The sequence below is a fragment of the Eleutherodactylus coqui genome, chromosome 13 (assembly GCF_035609145.1).
Source record: "Eleutherodactylus coqui strain aEleCoq1 chromosome 13, aEleCoq1.hap1, whole genome shotgun sequence".
Classification (NCBI taxonomy): Eukaryota; Metazoa; Chordata; class Amphibia; order Anura; family Eleutherodactylidae; genus Eleutherodactylus; species Eleutherodactylus coqui.
Window position 1 is genome coordinate 100,232,310 of NC_089849.1, and position 19,885 is coordinate 100,252,194.

The window sequence follows — 19,885 nt, forward strand, 5'->3', positions numbered from 1 at the left end:
TTAATGACTTTTTAATTGGGGTAGACGGATGCGATGATTGCTGCTGGTTCATTCTTTTTTATAGACTGAGGCCGGATTCACACGACCGTAGTTGCGTGCATTTGACCGTATTTGAGAGCACAATACGCAGTGAACAGAAACCATTGATTTCAATGGGTTCATTTACAAGCATGTAGTTTCCGTGTGCACAAAACATATGCAGCATCTTCTATTTTTCAGCGGATTTGCTCAGAGAAACAAGACCTATGAAACTAATTAGGCTAATTAGCCATTTCAGTGTACAGGACCGAGGCTGTGGGATTTTTTTTGTTCTTGCAAATGCGCATGATTTGCACATGCAAAAGGTACAGTAAAAATCACAGTGGTGTGCGCAAATATGTAACGCCTGATTCACAAAAATGCGGTGCAAATATAATATCCATGTGTTTGTATGCATCTAACCTTAGGTCACATTCACATGTACAGGAAGAAAATCTGCAGCTTATTACATCAGCAGTAAAATGGATGAGATTCTTATCTACACGCTGCAAATAAAATTGCCGAAAGAAATTGAGCCGAACTGCAGATTTAAGATTCGCGGCATGTAAATTTATGCTGTGGATTTCGCCTCTTACAATAAGCAGGGTAAAATCCAGCGTAAATCCGCAACAAAATCTGCATGTAAGGCCTCATGCCCATGGCCATGACGGACTCTGCCAGCGGAATATCGCAACGGTGCCACCTGAAGCCCCCATACTCACCACTTTGGATCCGCTGTACGCATCCCGCCTGGCGGGCCAGCGTGCATGTGCAGAACAGAGCGTGACGTGCCAGCTGACAAGGCCGACGGTGGGCAGGGACGCGTATTCAAGTGATACTTCCGCTGTGCTACAGCAGTAGTGTAGCGTGATGGACGGCTTCCATTGACTACAATGAAAGCCAGCCACACGTATTCTTGCAGCAAATAGAGCATGCCGCGGTTTCTTTCACGCTGCGGAATTCCGCAGCGTGAACATTGAGCTATTAGGTTCAATAGAACCTAATAGCTGTGGGACAACGCCACGGATTTCCGCTGCGTAAAATGCGACAGAAATCCAGCCGTGGACATTAGCCCTTAAGGGTGGCTTCACATGACCGTATATGCAAAAACATTCGCCCCAGGGCAACATATTTGTTGAACGAGGTTGAATGAGGTATTGCATAGTACTATAGTTTTTGCGAATGCAAGGGGTGGTCACATGCGACACCTTCCTTCCGTGGAATAAGAGGCTTTTTTTCCCCTGTGGTTTATGTGCAGCGTATTGCCCATTTGCGCATGTGTTGAGTGCGCATTTGCGCACCTCTCATAGACTTCTATGGTGCTGTAACATGTATTTATTTTGTGCATGTGAAAAATGTAATGAGATCGAACCCACTGAAGTAAATGGATTATATTCTCTTCCTATTGCGCACAAATACGTCCGCATAAAGGGGCCCGAATACGTACAGATTTTGACAGAAATGATAGGAAAAAATCTGCAAGGTGGAATATCTGCCCGGGTGGCGGCGCTCTTTGGAGGAGCCCTGTGGGCGCCCATAAATCTTCCTGTCGCAGGTGACAAGTTTTCTTTGGTTTGGCTGCAGTCCCAGAGAGATAATCTGTCACTCTGAACACATTCTTAGTGCACCCAATCTCTTGACACGTCTGTAGAGGAGGGCAATAACTTTACCAGATGCTCCAGCAACAAGCGGGTTAATGACTCTCTTAACCCTTTCAAGGCCAAATACATTTTTTTGTTTTTTCATTTTTGCTTTTCATCCCCGCATTGCAAGAGCCATAACTTTTTTTTTTTATCTTTCTGCGGCTATAGCCATATGAGGGCTTAATTTTTGCAGCACAAGTTGTATGTTGTACTGAAAAACCTTAAAAAAATGTGTAAATGTAGAAAATAAAGCTTGTTGATTTCAATAGGTTCGTTCTATTTTTCTGCGTACGCAAATATCAATACTTGTGTGAATCCGGTCTTAATTGTTACCTATTAAGCCCTGGCACAATGAGGGCTTAATAGGCATCCATACCAAGTAGCCCTGGGACCCGTCGCCCTATGATCTCTTCATTGGAGGGAGCCTTCCTTCCCAACTAACTACTTAGGTGACATGAATTGGCTGCGGAGATTCTGCAGCATTTTGCAGTACTAGAAATCCAGATACTGCGGGGCCAAAAATCTCCGTGTAAATTGACCTTCAGCTCTGTGCTGCGCTGTTTCCAGAGTTCCCATTCACTCCAATGAGAGCTACAGAAAGAACACTGCGCTAATCGCCCGTCTCATTCTGACAGATGGTCAGTACAAGCCTCCTAGGTGAGGCTGCGATGGGAATACCCCTTTAAATCCACAGCATGTCAGGGCTTAATCACGTGGTCGCTTTTCCGTGCAAGTGCAGTCTGATTGTTAATTGGACAAAACTCACACAGAAACAGAACACATTGATTTCAACGGTTCTGTTCACATGATTTAAAGTTAAAGTTAAAAAAACACAGCTTGTCCTCTCCTGGTCCGATTCTCGGATAAGACTCACCTATTCAAGTTAAAAAAGTTTTTTAAAAGGATTGCTTTTGCATGATGCAAGCGTGATTCATTTTAGGGCATGTAAGGGCTCTTTCACACGGCCGTACGCGTTTTTACGTTCTCTGGGCAACGCCATAAAATCGCATAATCCCGGCCAGCATTTTCCCACCCATTCACACGACCAAGAATAACGTTTTTTTAGTGAAAAAATACGTCACACCCCAGAAAACCCTCGCTCTGCCAAAATCTTTGGGATTCTTCCAATGCCTACATGGAGACACCTGTAAGCTTTTTGCAGCGTTGGCGGCTGCTAAAATGCCCCCTCCCTTTTTTCCCCTGCTCCCATATGGAGAACTGACGAAGGGGTTCATCCTTGAAACGCGCATTCTATTGCTGGTTTTTAATTTGTGAAATAATAAAAAAGAAGTGCTTTCACCATCACACATTGGACTTTGATCTTCATCTTCTAGTAGCTTAAAGGGTTGCGCCTCCATACCAGTTCTTTTCACATCCTTTTCGCTACACTCACGCCCACCCTGGTGGAGCGTCATCTGGTTGGCAGCACCTCCACCATTCAAAATACTCCATCACTAGAAACACTTTGTACTCCAGAAATATTCCACCACCCTCACTGGGATTGCTCCACCCTCCCTTTTCATTTCTTTTACTCCCAATACTGAACATGGCAGTGCAGAAAATATATGATCAAAATGATTTAATAACAACCAATTGCAAAAATGATTTTTATGTGAAAATACTCAAATTTACAAAAAAAGTGAAAGTGTCCATAGCTTTTATGTAAAGCAAGAAAGATTTCAAGAAAACTGACCCTGGCGCATTTGCTTCATTCTCATGACTATCTACAAGTACCTGCTTCCTCTCTTGTTGAGGACTTTATATTGTCGGGCAACAACATGGTGATCGAAGGGATTAAAGGGGTTTTCTGGAACATAAAAAGGGTTATACAGCCTTAAAAATTAGGCTGACCAATGCTGCAGCCCAGGTGCTTGCCGCATGGAATCCAGAAGAAGTGGCATGTGGGCACATGCCGTTAATTGTGCATGTGACCAATCACCCACTCACAGGCTTCAGCGGTGACTCTTTTATGGCCTCTCAAGCCTGTGAGTACAGGGAGCCGGCGGGATAGGAGAGAACTCAATTTAAATTTTTTTTTATTTTTTTTTTTAAGGCTGTATAACCCTTTTTTATTGTTGCTTTAACTGTTACAAGTATGTGCATCTGTGTAATTTTATGCTTCAGAGTCTCAAAAAGCAATCCCTGTGGCAGCAGAGCCATAGTGACCACCTTATGTGTGGTCACCCAGCTTTCCCAGAGAACTAATAAAGGGTTGGATTTAATGCGGCCATCTTGCTTCATAGCGCAGAATGTTTTACCATCACTGCAGGAATCAATCATACAGCAGACAGGTCTCAGAATGTTCTGCACGGAGCAGCTGCCAATTCTCTGTGTTAACCGGAGTCTGCTGTCAGCACCTACCAGGGAGGAGATGCACTGAAAAAGTTTGTTGGCAATTGCAGCAGCATGATTGCACAAATTAAAAATTGACCATTTATTTTTGACTTGGACAACTCCTAAAATATTCCCTCACCCTTCTTCCACCCCACCTCCTCCCCCTCAAATAGGGAAAAAAAAAAAACACAAAAAATTCTATAAAAAAAAATTAATTTGACAGATTGAGTTCTATGAAGTTTTCTGCTCCCTTTCTGTCTGAGGGCTAATGCCCATGGCTGGATTTATGCCGCGTTCCCCATGGCATAAATTCACGGAGGAATAACGCAGCTATTAGGTTCTATTGAATTTAATGACTCAGTCCTCACATGCGAGATTCTGTCGTGGATTTACGCCGCTGGAAAAAAATCACATGTTCTATTTTACTGCGTTTTTCCGCAGTGGGAGGTCTTCATTAACATATTAATAGAGACTGCGAAAAAAAAGTGGTGAAAAGCGCGTTTTTCCATGATTGCCAGCTGGATTCCCACAGCATAAAACCGCAGGCGTATCCCACTCCGTCCGTGGGCAGGAGGCTAAAAAGCTACAATCAGTTCTGTTGGTTTCCTGTTAGCACACATTATGGGAGCTCAGATGACAATCGCGCAATCAGAGCTCCGGTCATATGTTTGACCTTAAAGGAAAATTTACATTTTAGTCAAACATGGCTGAGAAGGGAATATGGCCATACTCTGTGCCCGGGAGTACGAAACCATGCCTTTTACCCAACCGGGATCCAGTGTGACAATCCTGCATTTCAGATGTCCTAAAAGGCATGCCAAATGATCTGCATCTGTGTCTTCAGGACCTGCACCTTTGGTACCCGCATATATTACAAGAACGTGGTACCTCATCCCATCCTGGCTCATCTCCGCAGTCACTGGTAGCCAGGACTATGGAAACAGCCAAACTGGGTGCTCAGTGTTTTTTCCGTAACAATTATAGAAGTAAATGGACATCTTAGCATTTATTCCGTGGAATCGCCGTTAATGTCCGAGCAGTACCCCTTTAATTACCATCAGTTTCTAAGGCAATTAGGCGATGTGAGAGTGAGTGAAAATGCAGAATTATGAGACCAATGATTTTTAATGGTTTAAGGCCTCTTTTACACGGGCGATAGTGATATTAATGCCGAGAAAATCGCAGCTGAATGGCTGTGATTGGTTAATTGAGCGCTGCAGTGATTGGCTAAGCCACGGTGCCCGAGAACCAATCAGAGCCATTGCTTCCTGGAGGCTGGATTTTTGAACCCCTTGACCAGGCAGTGCTGGCTGAAGACTACAAGCAAGTGCCGCGGAGCAGACAACGCCTGTTAGGGGATATACTGGTAATTATTTGGAAATTATAGTACCAATTTTTCTGGTGGCGCAATGTACCACACAGCTGTGCTACATGGTACATCCATTATGATCCGCACACATCACACACACAGCTCTGCTACATGGTACATCCATTATGATCACCACACATCAAACACACAGCTCTACTACATCCATCTTGATTCCCACACAAGACAAACACAGCTTGGCTCCTCCCACAGCGCTGAGATAACTGCTTAGTTGTATTCTTTTGTTAGTTTTGTTCGTCCCTACAAAGAGCCCTAACCGTGTTGTTCTTTTGTCAGTCAGGCTCTGTGTTTTATATCTCCTGTAGGACCTGCGATGATGTCACCAGGGGGCGGAGCATGAGAAGAACCCACATACAGTACATTCTACCAAACTGCAGAATGGCTCCTCCCACAGCAGAGACATGACCACAGGTCCTTCAGCCCACCGGATCCCTGTGGTGGGGGTAGGTGGGTGTCTTCTGTTAGGACCGCCGAGTTTTATTCTTATTTTGTTATTTTTGTCCTCCCCTTCCAAGAGCCCTAACTGTGGTGTTCGTCTGTCAGTCAGGCTTTGTGTTTTATATATGTTGTAGGACCTTTGACGTCACCAGTGGCGGAGCGATGATGTCACTAGTGTTGGAGCATGAGAAGCACTTACATACTCACTGACAAATGGTCGTTAGTAGTTTGATTGTTGTTTTTTTTTCTTTTTTAATGCAGCCAAGGGTTATTTTAGGGCTTGTACAGTAGGAGTGCGATGTAACTTTTACTATTGTAAAAGTTACATCACACCGCACAAAAAACGTGATTTCTTGTGATGCGATGCAACACAAAGGAAGGTTCCATAGGGAAACATGGGCTACAAAACATCACAAATTGCAACATTTTTTTTCTCTTGCAATGTAGCAGCCTCCAAAACATTACTGATGTGAAGGAACCCATAGGAAAGCACGGGCTTCACATACATGCGATTTGTAGCGCTGTTGTAATGTGAGAAAATCGCACAATTTTTTTTTTCGCCCATGTGAAAGTGACAGACTTTTCGAAGCGGCTACAGATGTGAGTGCCGAAGATGTCACAATATACCACAAAATTGTTCCAGAAACAGTAATGCCGTCTTCACCCGGACGGACACGTATTAGCGCACACGCCAGAGTGCTGTGATTTTGTGGAAGTTTTTTTCTGTGGGCGAGGCGTTCCGAGGGCCCAAAGATAGTACATGCCGCTACTTGTTCCCACACCGCAGTGCAATGCAGGAAAATATTGCTAATGTACGAGAATGGGGTTAATAATTAGTGCGTCTCGCAATGCATAAACCTCATGCGTTTTTGGGGGGGGTTTTTACGGCCGTGTGAAAACAGCCTTACTGCGCATATGGAGAGAGCTGTCAATCAGCTGCTGGTGGGCGGAGTTTATAAGAATATCATCCGACTCCTCCCTAGCAGCACGCGGCACACTCTGAGATGCTGTAAAACATAAGTGGCAGACCGCTGAAATAAGAGTGTCTGTCTTCAGCCAAGGCAGCAGAAGGCACCCGACCGCTCCCCTGCAAGGGGATATTCACATGGCTGGTTTTTTTTTTTCAATCCCGAAAAATCAAACCCATGCTCCGTGCGTCTTTCATTTACTTATATGCATTTCTACGATTTCTTTGCACAATTTTCATGCATTTTGCATCACGTTTTTATGCATGTTTGGTTTGGCATATATATATTTTTTTTAGGTCACCATGGATGCATGCAATAAAAGCGAATTGCAATCACATAAACTAGTGCAATCCGTTTTTTTAAACGCACCCATAGACGATAAAATAGGGCATGCTGTAATGTTTTTTGTGTTCTGACTGTTCGCCAAAAAATCACACGTGTGAATTTAACCATTTAGAATAATATGCTTTAGGCCTTGGTCAGACGAGCATTTTTTTTTTAGCACACAAATAGGCGTGCTTAAAAAGCGGCACTATTACAACCAATGCTCACCATTGAAAGCGTTCACATGTATGTTTTTTTTTTTAGAGGCGCTAAATAATCGCACCTGCAAAAGATAGGACATGCGAGTGCAGATTCATCTGATCATGCGATTTTTCTACACATGATGTGCGATTAATTTTTTTTTGGCGCAGCTATTCATGTACTGAAAAAACCGCTCGCCTGACCGAGGCCTTATTCCTATCCGATTTCAGTCCGATTTTCAAGGACAGAAAGTCGGACGACAAAACATTTGTGTGTGTGTATATACGTTAATATGAAGCTTCATGGGGATCACAAGCCTCAGGGGCCAGGCTAGTGGTGCCCCCCTTTAGCTGGATCCCACACACTAAAGTCGTCCCCCAGCCCCTTTAGCTTGACTTTCTTTAGGGCTCTTTTACACGGGCCAATAAATCGTTCAGATTCCAGCATCCAGCGAGAATCTGCACGATTATCCTTCAGTATAGATGCGCCAACTCAACGCCGAACGAGAATTTGTTCGCTTCTCTTTATCGTGCAGTCTGTGCGTGCAGAAAACTGAACGACGTATCGTTCCGTGTAAACAGGCAGTCATGCACTTATGAACGACTACCTGGTCACTGTGAATAGAGGTGGTTGGGGACAATTCTTGACTCGCTCCACCACTATTCACAAGCGATGATCGTTCCTGTGTTAGAGCCCTGGGATGGTGATTGCTGGGACGACCTGCACCCAACAAGTCGTCCCTTGTAAAGGGCCCTTAGGCATGACATGGTAGGTATGTGTGTGAGGAGTGAAGAACTGAGGTCATTGCACCGGAGGGAGATGGAGCCACTGCTGCTGTAGATTTTATAGGCGCAAGGCTGTTACCATGCACCGTATTAGGATGAGGGCTATTACTAGCGTTTCCCGGCGTCAGCACTTTGCAGTACAACATATGGTCAGGTCTAGACGTGGCCGCCCCTTGGTCACGTCTTATTTTTAATTGCTCGTCACAGGTTGTGTTACCAGTCTTGGAAAGACACTTATCACTTAGGCAGCAAGATATCAGAGGGAAACCTGACCCCTTCTAAATATAATCACCCAGGCAGGGTTATTACCCCATGTACAGCCCTGGGGCTAGAGATGGGAGTAATACATTGTGTGTGAGATCGGGAGGTCAGAGTGCAAGCTCCTGTGGTCAGGGATCATGGGGTGATACATTAGGTGCGATATTATAAACTCCTGGAAGCATGGGAATGATACACTATATAGGTGATAGTGAGACTAGGTTGTGAGCTCCTGTGGTCAGTGATATACTGTGTGGGAGATAGGGAGATTAGATTGTCAGCTTCTAGGGTCAGGAACGATGAGAGTGATTCATTTACTGTGCCGGCCATATTAGATGCCACTTCTCTAAAGCCATATATAATAATGTCGTCTCTGTGTTGCTATCATTCAGGAACATATGGGAAAGTCACTGATTCCTCTAAACTTCGGTCTACATGGTACTCTTGACCCATCATTGGTCCTGAGTGAGGTAAGCATGGGGGGGGCACTTACTGTATCATTAACATATAAGTATGTACATGACATTTCGCTCAGACCTATATATATTTAAATTATGGGGTCGCCTGGTCCTGACACTCGAGATATCCCTGTTTTGGGTGCACAGCTGGTGGAAGAAGCAGACAGTGCTGGAAGCGATGGCAGTGATTGAGCTATATACAGCCTGCGGGAGGGGAGGGCGATTCCAGCCTGAAAATGGCATTACTGCAAGGGATTTAAGGCTTCCTCATTAACTCACTACATGCCAAGGCTTCCCAGATGTTAGCATTCATGGGGTGCAATAGGGTCTATGAGCTCGCCTACAATAAGGGATTGGTTGATTATGTAAGGCTGTGCATAGGGGGGTTTATTCTTTTCCTTCCAGACAATGAAGAATGTTACATGATTCGACTTTTCTACACAGTTTATTGCACTTCACAATGTTTCTTGTTATGTTGCTGTATGATGGCGCCGCTTATCTTGGGGCAAGAGGTTAAGCCGAGAGACTGAGATCAGGCGGCCTGTGAAGTACAGGTCTTACTTGGAGTCAATTGCATTAATCAGCCACTTAAAGAGTCTTTATGCTTCCAGCAGTATTCAATGCAACGGGAAAGGCACGATCCTTGTGTTATAACAAGCTGGTGACGCCAACGCTTCTCATTGATGGCTCAACTTCACTTCATAGCTCAGTTCTTTCTAGGCAGTTGGTGCACTTGTGTGACACAGGCCTTATGGCCCTTTTACATGGGACGACAGTCAGTTAACTGACTGCATGAGCACTAACATCACTGCTAAGGTCATTAGCGCTCATGCAGAGTGTTTAGACAGATAGACGACTTTTGATGGACCAACACAGGAAGCTCCATGGACTTCTATGGGAGCAGTCCAAAAAAGGAAGCGCTAGCGCCGCTAAACATTGACCGATGCCTATAGTTAAGGCATTTAAAAGTCATTAAAGCCGTTCTGGTGTGAAATCGGCAACCATTTTTAGTCGCTGACTTTTCACGCTGTTTCAAGAGATAGGTCTTAATGAGGGAGATGCCATTACAGAGTTAGCACTGCTGCAGCATGACATTCCCTCTGACCACCAGGGAGATGAGTAAGAAAAGGAAGGGAAGCGCAGGACAGGCTAGACAGGCCCTAGTGGTGAGGGACTCAATTATTAGAGGGACAGACAGGTCACTCTGCCACAAAGACCGGGATCGTCGAACGGTGTGCTGTGTTTCTGGCGCTATAGCTCGACACATAGTGAATCGGGTTGACAGAATACACACTGGCACCAATGACAGTCACAGGTCGATGGAGGACCCTCAAAAACGATTTCAGGGACCTAGTATCTAAGCTCAGGGCGAGGACCTCCAAGTAAGTTTTCTCAGAAACGAGCCACACCAGAAAGGCAGCGAGAGATTAGGGAGGCAAACAAGTGGCTCCAGAGTTGGTGTAGTAAAATAACAGGATTCTGATTGGAGTTTTCTATAGGAGTTTTCTATTTCAAAAATAACAGTAATACATTTTCAGTTTCTTCTAAGACAAATAGAAAAGGTGTCAAATTGCAATGAAGTAATTATTAGAGCCTCGTGTGGCGCAGAGTGTAAGCTCTTGCTCACGACCTGAACGTTGCAAGTTTAATCCCCAAATGGTTTAGGTAGCTGGCTCAAGGTCGACTCAGCCTTCCATTCTTCTGAGGTTGGTAAAATGAGTACCCAACATGGTGGGGGGTAATAAATAAAAATTACCTGAAAGTTCTCCGTAATAAGTTGGCGCTATACAAATAACAAGATTTATTTATTGGGGGGACTTTAATTATCCAGATATAATATGGGAAGATGAAATTTGCAAATTTTACAAGACGATAAGTTCCTGAGAACAATTAAAGATAACTACCTTACCCAACTTGTGCTGAAGCCAACTAGAGGGAGGACCACTCTGGACTTATTATTATTATTAACCAACAAACTGGACAGAATCACAGGGGTGCAGGTTGAGGGACATTTGGGAAATAGTGACCACAATATAATTAATTTCCAGTTGTCATTCAGTAGGGAGCCTTATCAGGGGGGCGACAAAAAGAAACTGAACTTCTGTTCAGCAAAATTTGATCAGCTCAGAATAACTCTTGGCAACATTAAATGGGACAATGTCCTCAAAAATAACAGCACAGGCGTCAAATGGGAGAAGTTTACAAATGTCCTAATTAACTCATGTGAGCAGTTTATACCCTTCAAAATTAAGAGAGTTACAAGTAGAAGGAAACCAATGTGGCTCAACAAGACTGTAAGGGGGGCAATAAGTGAAAAAAAAGCATTTAAATTATTAAAACAAGAAGGCAGAATTATGAACCCCTCTTCCAGAAACCTAAACAGGACCTACTAAAGAGGGAATGCTCCTACATCTCCTGTATATGGCGGATTTACAGTATCAATATGGTATTGCTATGAAGACTGTTATACCTATTTAGAATTCTCCTGGTCCCAGTACCACATCAGGCCATAAAAGCTCTACAAAAAAGAATCATATCCTTTATCTGGTCCCATAAATGTCCTAGAATACCAAAGAAAATAATGTTCCTTCACAAAAAATCAGGTGGCATATCGGTACGTAACTTCCTTAACTATTAGAAGACGGGCCGTTTAGCCCAAATTCCACCAATTTTTGCAGGACCTAACTCCCTATTATGGGATTCATAGAAACCATGCAGTTATGTCTCTATAATTGGCCTACTCTACTTTAGACTAGGTCCACTCTTCCAGCTAGTCTCTGAAATTTAGCCCCACTCATTTTTTTTACCATTTTGCTATCGCATTAGGCCCGATTCAAGAGGACTCTTCGTTCTGGCCCATCCCCCCTGACCCTGCTCCTGTCTAACCCAGCATTTCCTCCAGGACAAGATGTTACAAGCTTTCCTGGTGGCAGATTAATAAATGAACTATCCTTTATTACTTCATGGTAGGCTTATCTCACTATCCTCTTTCAAAAAACATTTCCAACTGCCACCAACAGAGTGGTAGAGATAGAGAACAATGCAGGTATTTCACTTTTGGTCCTCTCTTATAGCCTCAGAATCTAAAGTAGAGCTAAACCCACTAGAGGCACTATGCAAATACTGCCCAATTTACCTAGGCACGTTGTCACATCTCTACAACACACTAACTAAAACGCAATAAGATAAATTACCCTATATGACCGAATGGGAATCAGACTTAAACGCCCCCCTAACTATAGAAAGATAGGGCCACTGCAGTGAAAGCCTGAGCTAAAATAGTTGGCAAGTTAGTCTTACAAAGACATCCTTAAAGGTTTTACATAGAGCATGTTAGTGCCATCCCGCATACACACCATCTATCCCAAAATCTTCAACCTGTGCTTTAGGGGATCCGATAACATTGGCTCCCGCCTACACATTTGGTGGTCCTGCCCCATGGTGCAGGCCTTTTTTAAAAAGGCTACTCACCTTATTTCCTCTGTCATGGGTACTTCCCTTGGATTAGATGCATTAGTACTACTACTAGGCAACAAAGCCAAAATGATATGCAACGCCCCCTTTAAACTTTTACAGTTTATCACTATGGCATCTCGTACTCCTATTGCTCAAAATAGTGAAAACTGCAACTATCCTTCAACCCACTAATTGCCCGAATTAACAGGACACTTCTAAATGAGAAATTAATCGCCATACACCAGAACAAGATATCCCAATTTGAGCCAGTTTGGGAACAATGAATCACCTTTGTCAATATTCCTAACTTTCAATATCACCTCCAACTCTAACCCCTTCAAAATACAATAATTGGTGTAGACCCCGAAGATATTAGAACCTAAAGCGTGACAACGAAGAGAAAAATAAACAAATACCATTAACCAAACATTCTCTAAAATGCCAACAAAGTGCTTAAATTGTATTGTACTGTTTCCCACTGTTCTTTCCCGCTATCCCAATCCCCATGTACTATGTTGGTTTTGGATTTGTATATGTTTATAATCGCTCTTTAGAGTTAATCGATTTTATCGATGCTAAGTATTCATGCCTTATACCAAATCTTTCTCCCCCTACGTGTGGTCTGTGCGGCAGGAATGTTACCAAAGTTTAAAATTACTTTTAAAACGTAAAACCAGAAGACAGAGAAGAAACACTAAAAAATACAGGGGAAAAATTATGTAAGAAAAAGATCAAAACTCCCAAGGAGGAGGCAGAGAGACTGATTGCCAAAGAGAGCAAAAATAACCCTAAACTATTTTTTAATTATATAAAAGGTAAAAGGATTTGCACTGAAAGCACTGGCCCTCTAACAAATAATGCAGGAGAAACCATAGAAGAGGATGGGAGGACGGCAAATCTATTAACTAGTTTTTTTCTCAAGTGTATTCACGAAGGAAAGAGAAATGTCACACGAGATGCAGGGGGATAAAATGAATGCAGCGTATTTTTACGCGATATGCCCGTGTAAATGGATAAGAAAACGCTAATTGATTTTTATCACCACTATTAATAATAATCGTTATCTGTATAGCGCCAACAGATTGCAGCTGAAATTCGGATCAGCCGACGTAATATTGCATTGCTCATGTGAGTGAGGCCTTAACTTGACAACAGGCAGTGGACAGCAAGTTAGAAGGAAGTGAGACTGAGTGGCCAGCAATTTCGAAAGATTTTTCAGCACAAAAAAGTAATTTTAGGTAAATAAAATTATTTGCACTTTTGCTAGTTTTCACATTGGTTGTCATATTTAAATACAAGATACCTTTAAGGGTGGTGATCATTTAGATTCATGGCTACTGGTTAGAGATGAGCGAACGAGCTCGGCCACAACCCTTTTTCGCCCAAATACCGCGGTTTTCGAGTACTTCCGTACTCGGGCGAAAAAATTCGGAGGGCGCTGTGGGTGAGTGGGGGGTTGTAGCGAGGAGTGGGGGGGAGAGGGAGAGAGAGAGGGCTCCCCCCTGTTCCCTGCTACTACCCCCCACTCACCCACGGCGCCCCCCGCCCACCGGCGACCCCGAGTACTTTTCCCTCGAGTACTGAAGTACTCGAAAATGGCGGTACTCGATCGAGTAATTACTCGAAACGAGTACGTTTGCTCATCTCTACTACTGGTCCTTTAAGGAGCAAATACTGCTATATGAGCATTACCTGAAGAGTTTCCCAGGCGGTGTACCATGCTCATTAACCATCCTTGATTCTGGTACTGTATATATGGTTCTTAGTTCTGGCACCATATTTATATATTGAGCTTGTTTCTGATACTGTCTATTTGTATTGAGCTTGCTTCTGGTACCATATTGTTTTATTGGGATTAGTTCTAATTCTGTACTTATGAACTGAGCTTGCTTGTAATGCAGTATTTATGTATTGTAGTTTGTTCTCGTAGCCTGTTAATTTACTGGGCTTGGTTCTAGAACCACATTTATGTACTGAGCTTATTCTTGTACTGTGTTTACAGTACTTCTAGTGCATGCCTATGATTCTGAGTGTACACATATAGGAGTATAAGGGAGTTTAATATAGTAAGTGCTGGTAGGTAGGTACATATCTGCATATCACACCTTGTAGATTTTAGATAGTTTTTCAACCTTTTTTTTTCTTTTGGAATTACTCACTGCAAGTCTGTTTCCTTACCTTCCTGTTTTTTTTGTTCCCCTCCTCATGAGATGTTGCCACCTTTCTCCCCCCCCCCCCCCCCTCCGCCTAGCGGAAACAGGATCCACTGCGACTTTGAGATTCACAGCATATAAATAAATGGTATGTCAGCTATTTGGTTCATTTAATAGGGTAATCCGTGATTTGTGGAGACTCAGTCACCAAAAGGATTCCACGCACTGAGATGTCGCCAGCAACTGTGTCTCCTTACTATGGCCAAAAATCCAAAATTAACCCTTACTGGGAATAATCCTACTGAGATACAACCCTGTGCATTACGGTGTTCTCTCATGTTTTTCACATATTACAATATTGTATCCTCAGCCATTGTAATTTGTAAAGACATTCCAAATACAATGTCAAGGATAGTTCAGCTCTGTAAGGTGTGCTGGGCTGGCAGGTACATCCAAGTAACATGTGCATTTCACCGGTAAAATTACATTTTATGGAAGTGCATTGCCTGGCCTCTCTACAATACAGTGCAATACTACATGTACGGTACAGTATCTACTGCTTGCTTTGTACAGTCCTCTATCTGTACTGCATGTACTCTGCAGTCTTACCTACACTGCCTGTTCTGTACTGTCCTCTACCTGCTCTGCCAGTCCTGGACAGCTCCCTGCCTGCACTAAAGATGTAGCAAAGTTTAACATAACTTTTAACGAGTTATGATAACTTTCTGCGCCACAATTTGTTTATCCTTTCAATTACTTTACAAAGACTTTTGTGCGAAGATAGCAGAACAACAGCTTTTAAATGTCTTTAAGGGCTTTTTCAGCCTATTTTTATAGATGAGTTATCCTTGGGAGAGGTCGTCAATAATTGATCAGCTGGGGTCCGCTACTTGGTATCTCCACCGATCAGCTGTTTTAGCGCCAGCTGTCACTGGCAAACCGGACAAGGTATGGAGCAGAAGCAGCTAGCGCCGACCTCTGTGTAGTGGGTGGTAACTGCAGGCGCAACTAAAATAAAAGTCTAACCTGAGGACAGGTGATCAATCACAATAGCCTGGAAGACACCTTTAGGATAGCTTTCTGCAACAAATGATCACAGACAAGCTATGTATATCTGTACATATACTGCACCCTAGCAGTGCTGTACTGCTATCTGTATAACACCAACTATACAGCATATACCAACATAATAGAGAATCTGAAAAAGTTCTGTCGGTATGGCGATTGTGGATTGACTTTGAATCTTCTTCAGAATTCCGAGCGATGTTTTCCTAGTTGCTCACTCGCCTCGGGGGTGAGACAGGTTATTAGAAGGTAGTAATCTGGATATTAAATGTTCTCGGGGGTGGTCCTGGATTTCCCCCCTCCCCTTTTCTCCTGCCTCCCTCAACCAACTATCTAACCCTTCTTTTACCCATTCTTTTATTTACTTATTTAGAAATATTATTTATTTTTATTTATTTATTTTACCTTCTTGCTCTTCCTCTTCCCAGAACTCATCTTCTCTCTTTTTGTCTCTCTTCTCTCTTTTCTATATCTCATTTTTGTTTTTATTGTTGCAAGAGGATAAGGCCTCAGGCTTCTCCCCTAATACTACAGACCGCAAACATTTTATTCTCAAATTGCATGTTGGGGTATTATCATTATTGGGGTCACCCCCTAGGCCCCTCCAAGAGTTTTATTTGGATGGATATTTTCAAGAAGGGGCCGATTTATTTATGTTATGTCTTTTGTTATACATGTTTTATAGGTCCTGCGAGACTTTTTTGAGATTTGTATGTTTTATAACCTATCCTATTGAACTATGCAACATACTGCTCATTACCATACTACATGGACTGCGCTATTCTTTATCTGTGCTGTATGCTATACTGCTCCATCTACACTATAGAACCATGAGCATTTGGATCTCCCTATCAGTAGAATGAGTTGTGTCTTATTAGTATGTAAAGTGTCCTAAACCATCCTACGAAAGATGCGGACCGTGCATCACACGGCGCAACGAAGCAAGGAGCATTGAGCAATGGAAGAAGTTGCTATGGAGTGGTGAATTACGCTTACTCCATGGTTGTAGAGGATGACGGGGAACGTCTCTTACTTCAGTGTGTCGTGCCAACTGTTAATTACGGCGGAGGTCGCGTTATGGTCTGAGGATGTGTTACATGGCATGGTCTCAGTCCGTTGTTGTAGTGACAAGAACCCTGATCATGGAGGTGTAACCTGACATCCTATACAATAATGTGCTGCCGACAATGTGACAATACTCTGGCAATGGTCGGCCATACTTCCAACAAGACAACGCGCCTCATTATAAATACAACTCTGTTTTATGTTGGTTTGAGGATACGGATGTTCCACGACTGGACTGGCTGAACAGAGCCCCGACCTGAATCCTCCTGAACATCTTCTGGACAAACAGGAACGTCGAGTCAGGAAATATGAACAGCGTCTATCTTCTTTGAGAGAAATCACCAGGCATTTGCAGGATAAATGGAGGGAAATGCCAACTGAAGTGTATCAGACGTTGGCATACTCACTGTGGAATACTTTATCCTAAGTATTAATATAAGGAAATAGATACTACTTTTGATTCTTGCTCAGGTGTCCACTTAAGTTTGGTAGGATAGTCAGTATTCTCTACCTGTGTTATGTGTACCATGCTGTACTACATAGGACTTCTTTCTACCTGTATTAGATGCTGTAGGAATTATGTGAAGTCCTATGCAAAACAACAGATACTGTAATACAGTGATAAATCTGAGGACAGATGACTGAGTTGATATTACAGTACCCGCAGTCCTATGTAATGCAAGAGATGCCACTTAATGATCACTATGAGTACAGATAATATAGTAATGTTACATGCAGTCCTATGTAGCATCACAGATAACACGTACTAATAACTCTCTGAGTACAGATAGTGTAATAGATGTTACCAGCAGTCCTATGTAACACCACAGATGCCCCTCGGTGATCACTGAGTACAGATATTATGTTACCTGCAGCCCTATGTAACACCACAGATAACACATACTAATAACTGTCTGAGTATAGATAATGTAGTAGATGTTACATGCAGTCCTATGTAATGTATTTTGATTTTGCTATGATATGCCGTATTAACATTGCTTGTGTGACTATATTTTGCCAAGTGACTAGAAGAATGAAGTCGCGTTATATGCCACTGCTCGCCATTTAGCTGTAGCCTGAGCTCCGTCCGGAGGAATAAGACATCTTGGGAGGAGGGTCCTGTGTTTGATCCTTAAGCCCCCAGGAGTATTTTTAGTCGCAGCTTTCGTACACAGTTGTCGGGACTTGGGTTACACGGTAGGATCTTGGCCTCCATTCTCAAGAGATTAGCCCAGATATATTTTTAAAAAGCATCTTATGTTTCCTCCTTGTGAGACGGAACATTCCAGAGACTCTCATGGCTATATATGTGCAGGTTGAGAATAGCGCCGGGGTCCATGCCACCAGCGCTCTGTACAAATACCAGGGAGACAGTGGAGACGTGGCAAACCTAATAACTGATCTGTATAGCATGGGGCAGAACTAGCAATACCAGTGCAAGGGAGCATCGAGGAGCTGCACATGGCGAGCAATCAGGTCAAAGCTAACACTGGACAGAATTACGCCAAAGGATGCAGTTCAATCCGCAGTTTTGGAATTCCACACCAAAATCCGCGGTTCTAACTGCAGATTGTAATGCGTAATTGCCGGCAGATTTTAAGCCATTTTCAATTCTGTATCAAAATCCGCAGGAAGCCTGTAGATTCAGGTGCAGAATTTACTGCGGCTTGCGGTGCGCCATGTGGCTTATTCCGTCCGTGTGAGTGGTCTCTAGGGGGTCATTTACATGGGCCAATCACAGCACTTAAATGAGCACCGATCAATAAGATTGGCGCTTTCTTACTGGCCTTTCTAAGGCCGATCAGAATCTATTGAGTTACGAATGATCATGTGATCGTTTGTCTCTCAGATCATCACCGTCGGCATTCTCCATGATGCAAGCAGCTGTATAAAAGATGTGATCAGCCAATGAAGGAGTATTCGTCGGTTGATTGGGGGCAGGTTTACACAGACAGATGGACGGCTGGGCAAACGTGAATATCCGTGTCCGACTGTCAGCCCGCGTAAAAGGCTGGATCTGATTGTTGGGGGTGCTGGCACTTTAATGATATGTCTTCCTGGATCTGCTAGAGGTTCCTAGCGTGTGGCTGTATAGGGACTACAACTCCCAACATGCGGATCTGAGACAGGTAGGTTCCCCCGCAGCTAAAGGGTCACAGGCTGAAGGCCGCTCTACAGGGTGGGTCATGGAATAGTAGCCCGGCAACAACTATGAAGAAAGAAATAAGCAGGCACTCCGTGGAGTGAAACCGCATCAAATTAAACAGAGGCATGAAGTGAGTAACTGGTACTGGGACCCCATAACAATGGCAGTATAGCGGGGTCCGACAACCGCAGCCTCCCCGCTGATCTGACAAGCTCTAGGATAGGCAGTGTAGAAAGTAAAGAGTGCGGGTCTATGGTGTGCTCGGACGAAGGAGGAGCCCTGGAGAGGCAGCGGGTCATGGGTAGTCCATTCCAGTGCCATGCCGATGCCGTCATCTGACCAGATGATGATACCACTGATGTACCGCTGACTCTCCAGGTGCCCCCTTCCTTTGTCCAAGCGAACCATAGACCTGTTTTCTTCCTTTTCCTACACTAAAAGAAAATCTGTCTTTGTTGCCCGTAGCAACCAATTACAACACAGCTTTTATTTCTTATACTGCTGAGGTGAAATGAAAGCTGCACTGTGATTGGTTGCTATGGGCATACTACTGAGGAGAAATGAAAGCTCTGCTGTGATTGGTTGCTATAAGCCTGCTGCTGAGGTGAAATGGAAGCAATGCTGTGATTGGTTGCTATAAGCCTACTGCTGAGGTGAAATGGAAGCAATGCTGTGATTGGTTGCTACGGGCAACAAAGACATTTTCTTATACACAGTCTTCATAAGTGTGGTGTTGGGCTACTTTCCCATGGCCCACCCTGGACAACAAGGACAAGGGCTTATACTGTATAGGTGCACCATACTTTGCCAAAATTGCGACGCCCGATAGCGCCCACTAGTGGAGGGGTAAAATTGCATAAATCCCACTCGTTTTATGACACTGCTCACGGGATTGTCCTACCAAAATTGGGATTATTGGCAAAAGAATAAATGGTACAAAACCTCACATGGCCATATTAATCCGCATGTCACAGACAGCATTGCGTCCCCCACCCCAGGATGGAATAGAAGCCCATCAATCACAGCTCTGCAGCTCCCTCCGGTGGCAGGATTTGTACATGACACTTGTTTTACAGAAGCACCTATAAAAGAGTTTAGGGCTTCCATATTATATAGAGGCTAAATCCTATGGATCCAACCTATAACCGTGTTATGTGTTAATACCCATCCGCTGTAGGAGGGCGAC

The 19,885-nt window shown here is 43.6% G+C and overlaps 1 long non-coding RNA gene across 2 annotated transcripts in view; it reads left to right on the top strand.

Moving 5' to 3' along the window:
• Positions 1 to 19,885, top strand: part of LOC136588598 (uncharacterized) — a 44,773-nt gene that overhangs the window by 24,514 nt on the left and 374 nt on the right. The window contains exons 2-3 of one of the 2 annotated variants that reach the window (XR_010787592.1): positions 5,688 to 5,829; positions 8,749 to 8,805. This is a non-coding gene — a long non-coding RNA (uncharacterized lncRNA). Of the gene's footprint in view, positions 1 to 5,687; positions 5,830 to 8,748; positions 8,806 to 19,885 lie in introns of those variants that run through there. The other variant, XR_010787593.1, reaches the window with a different exon arrangement.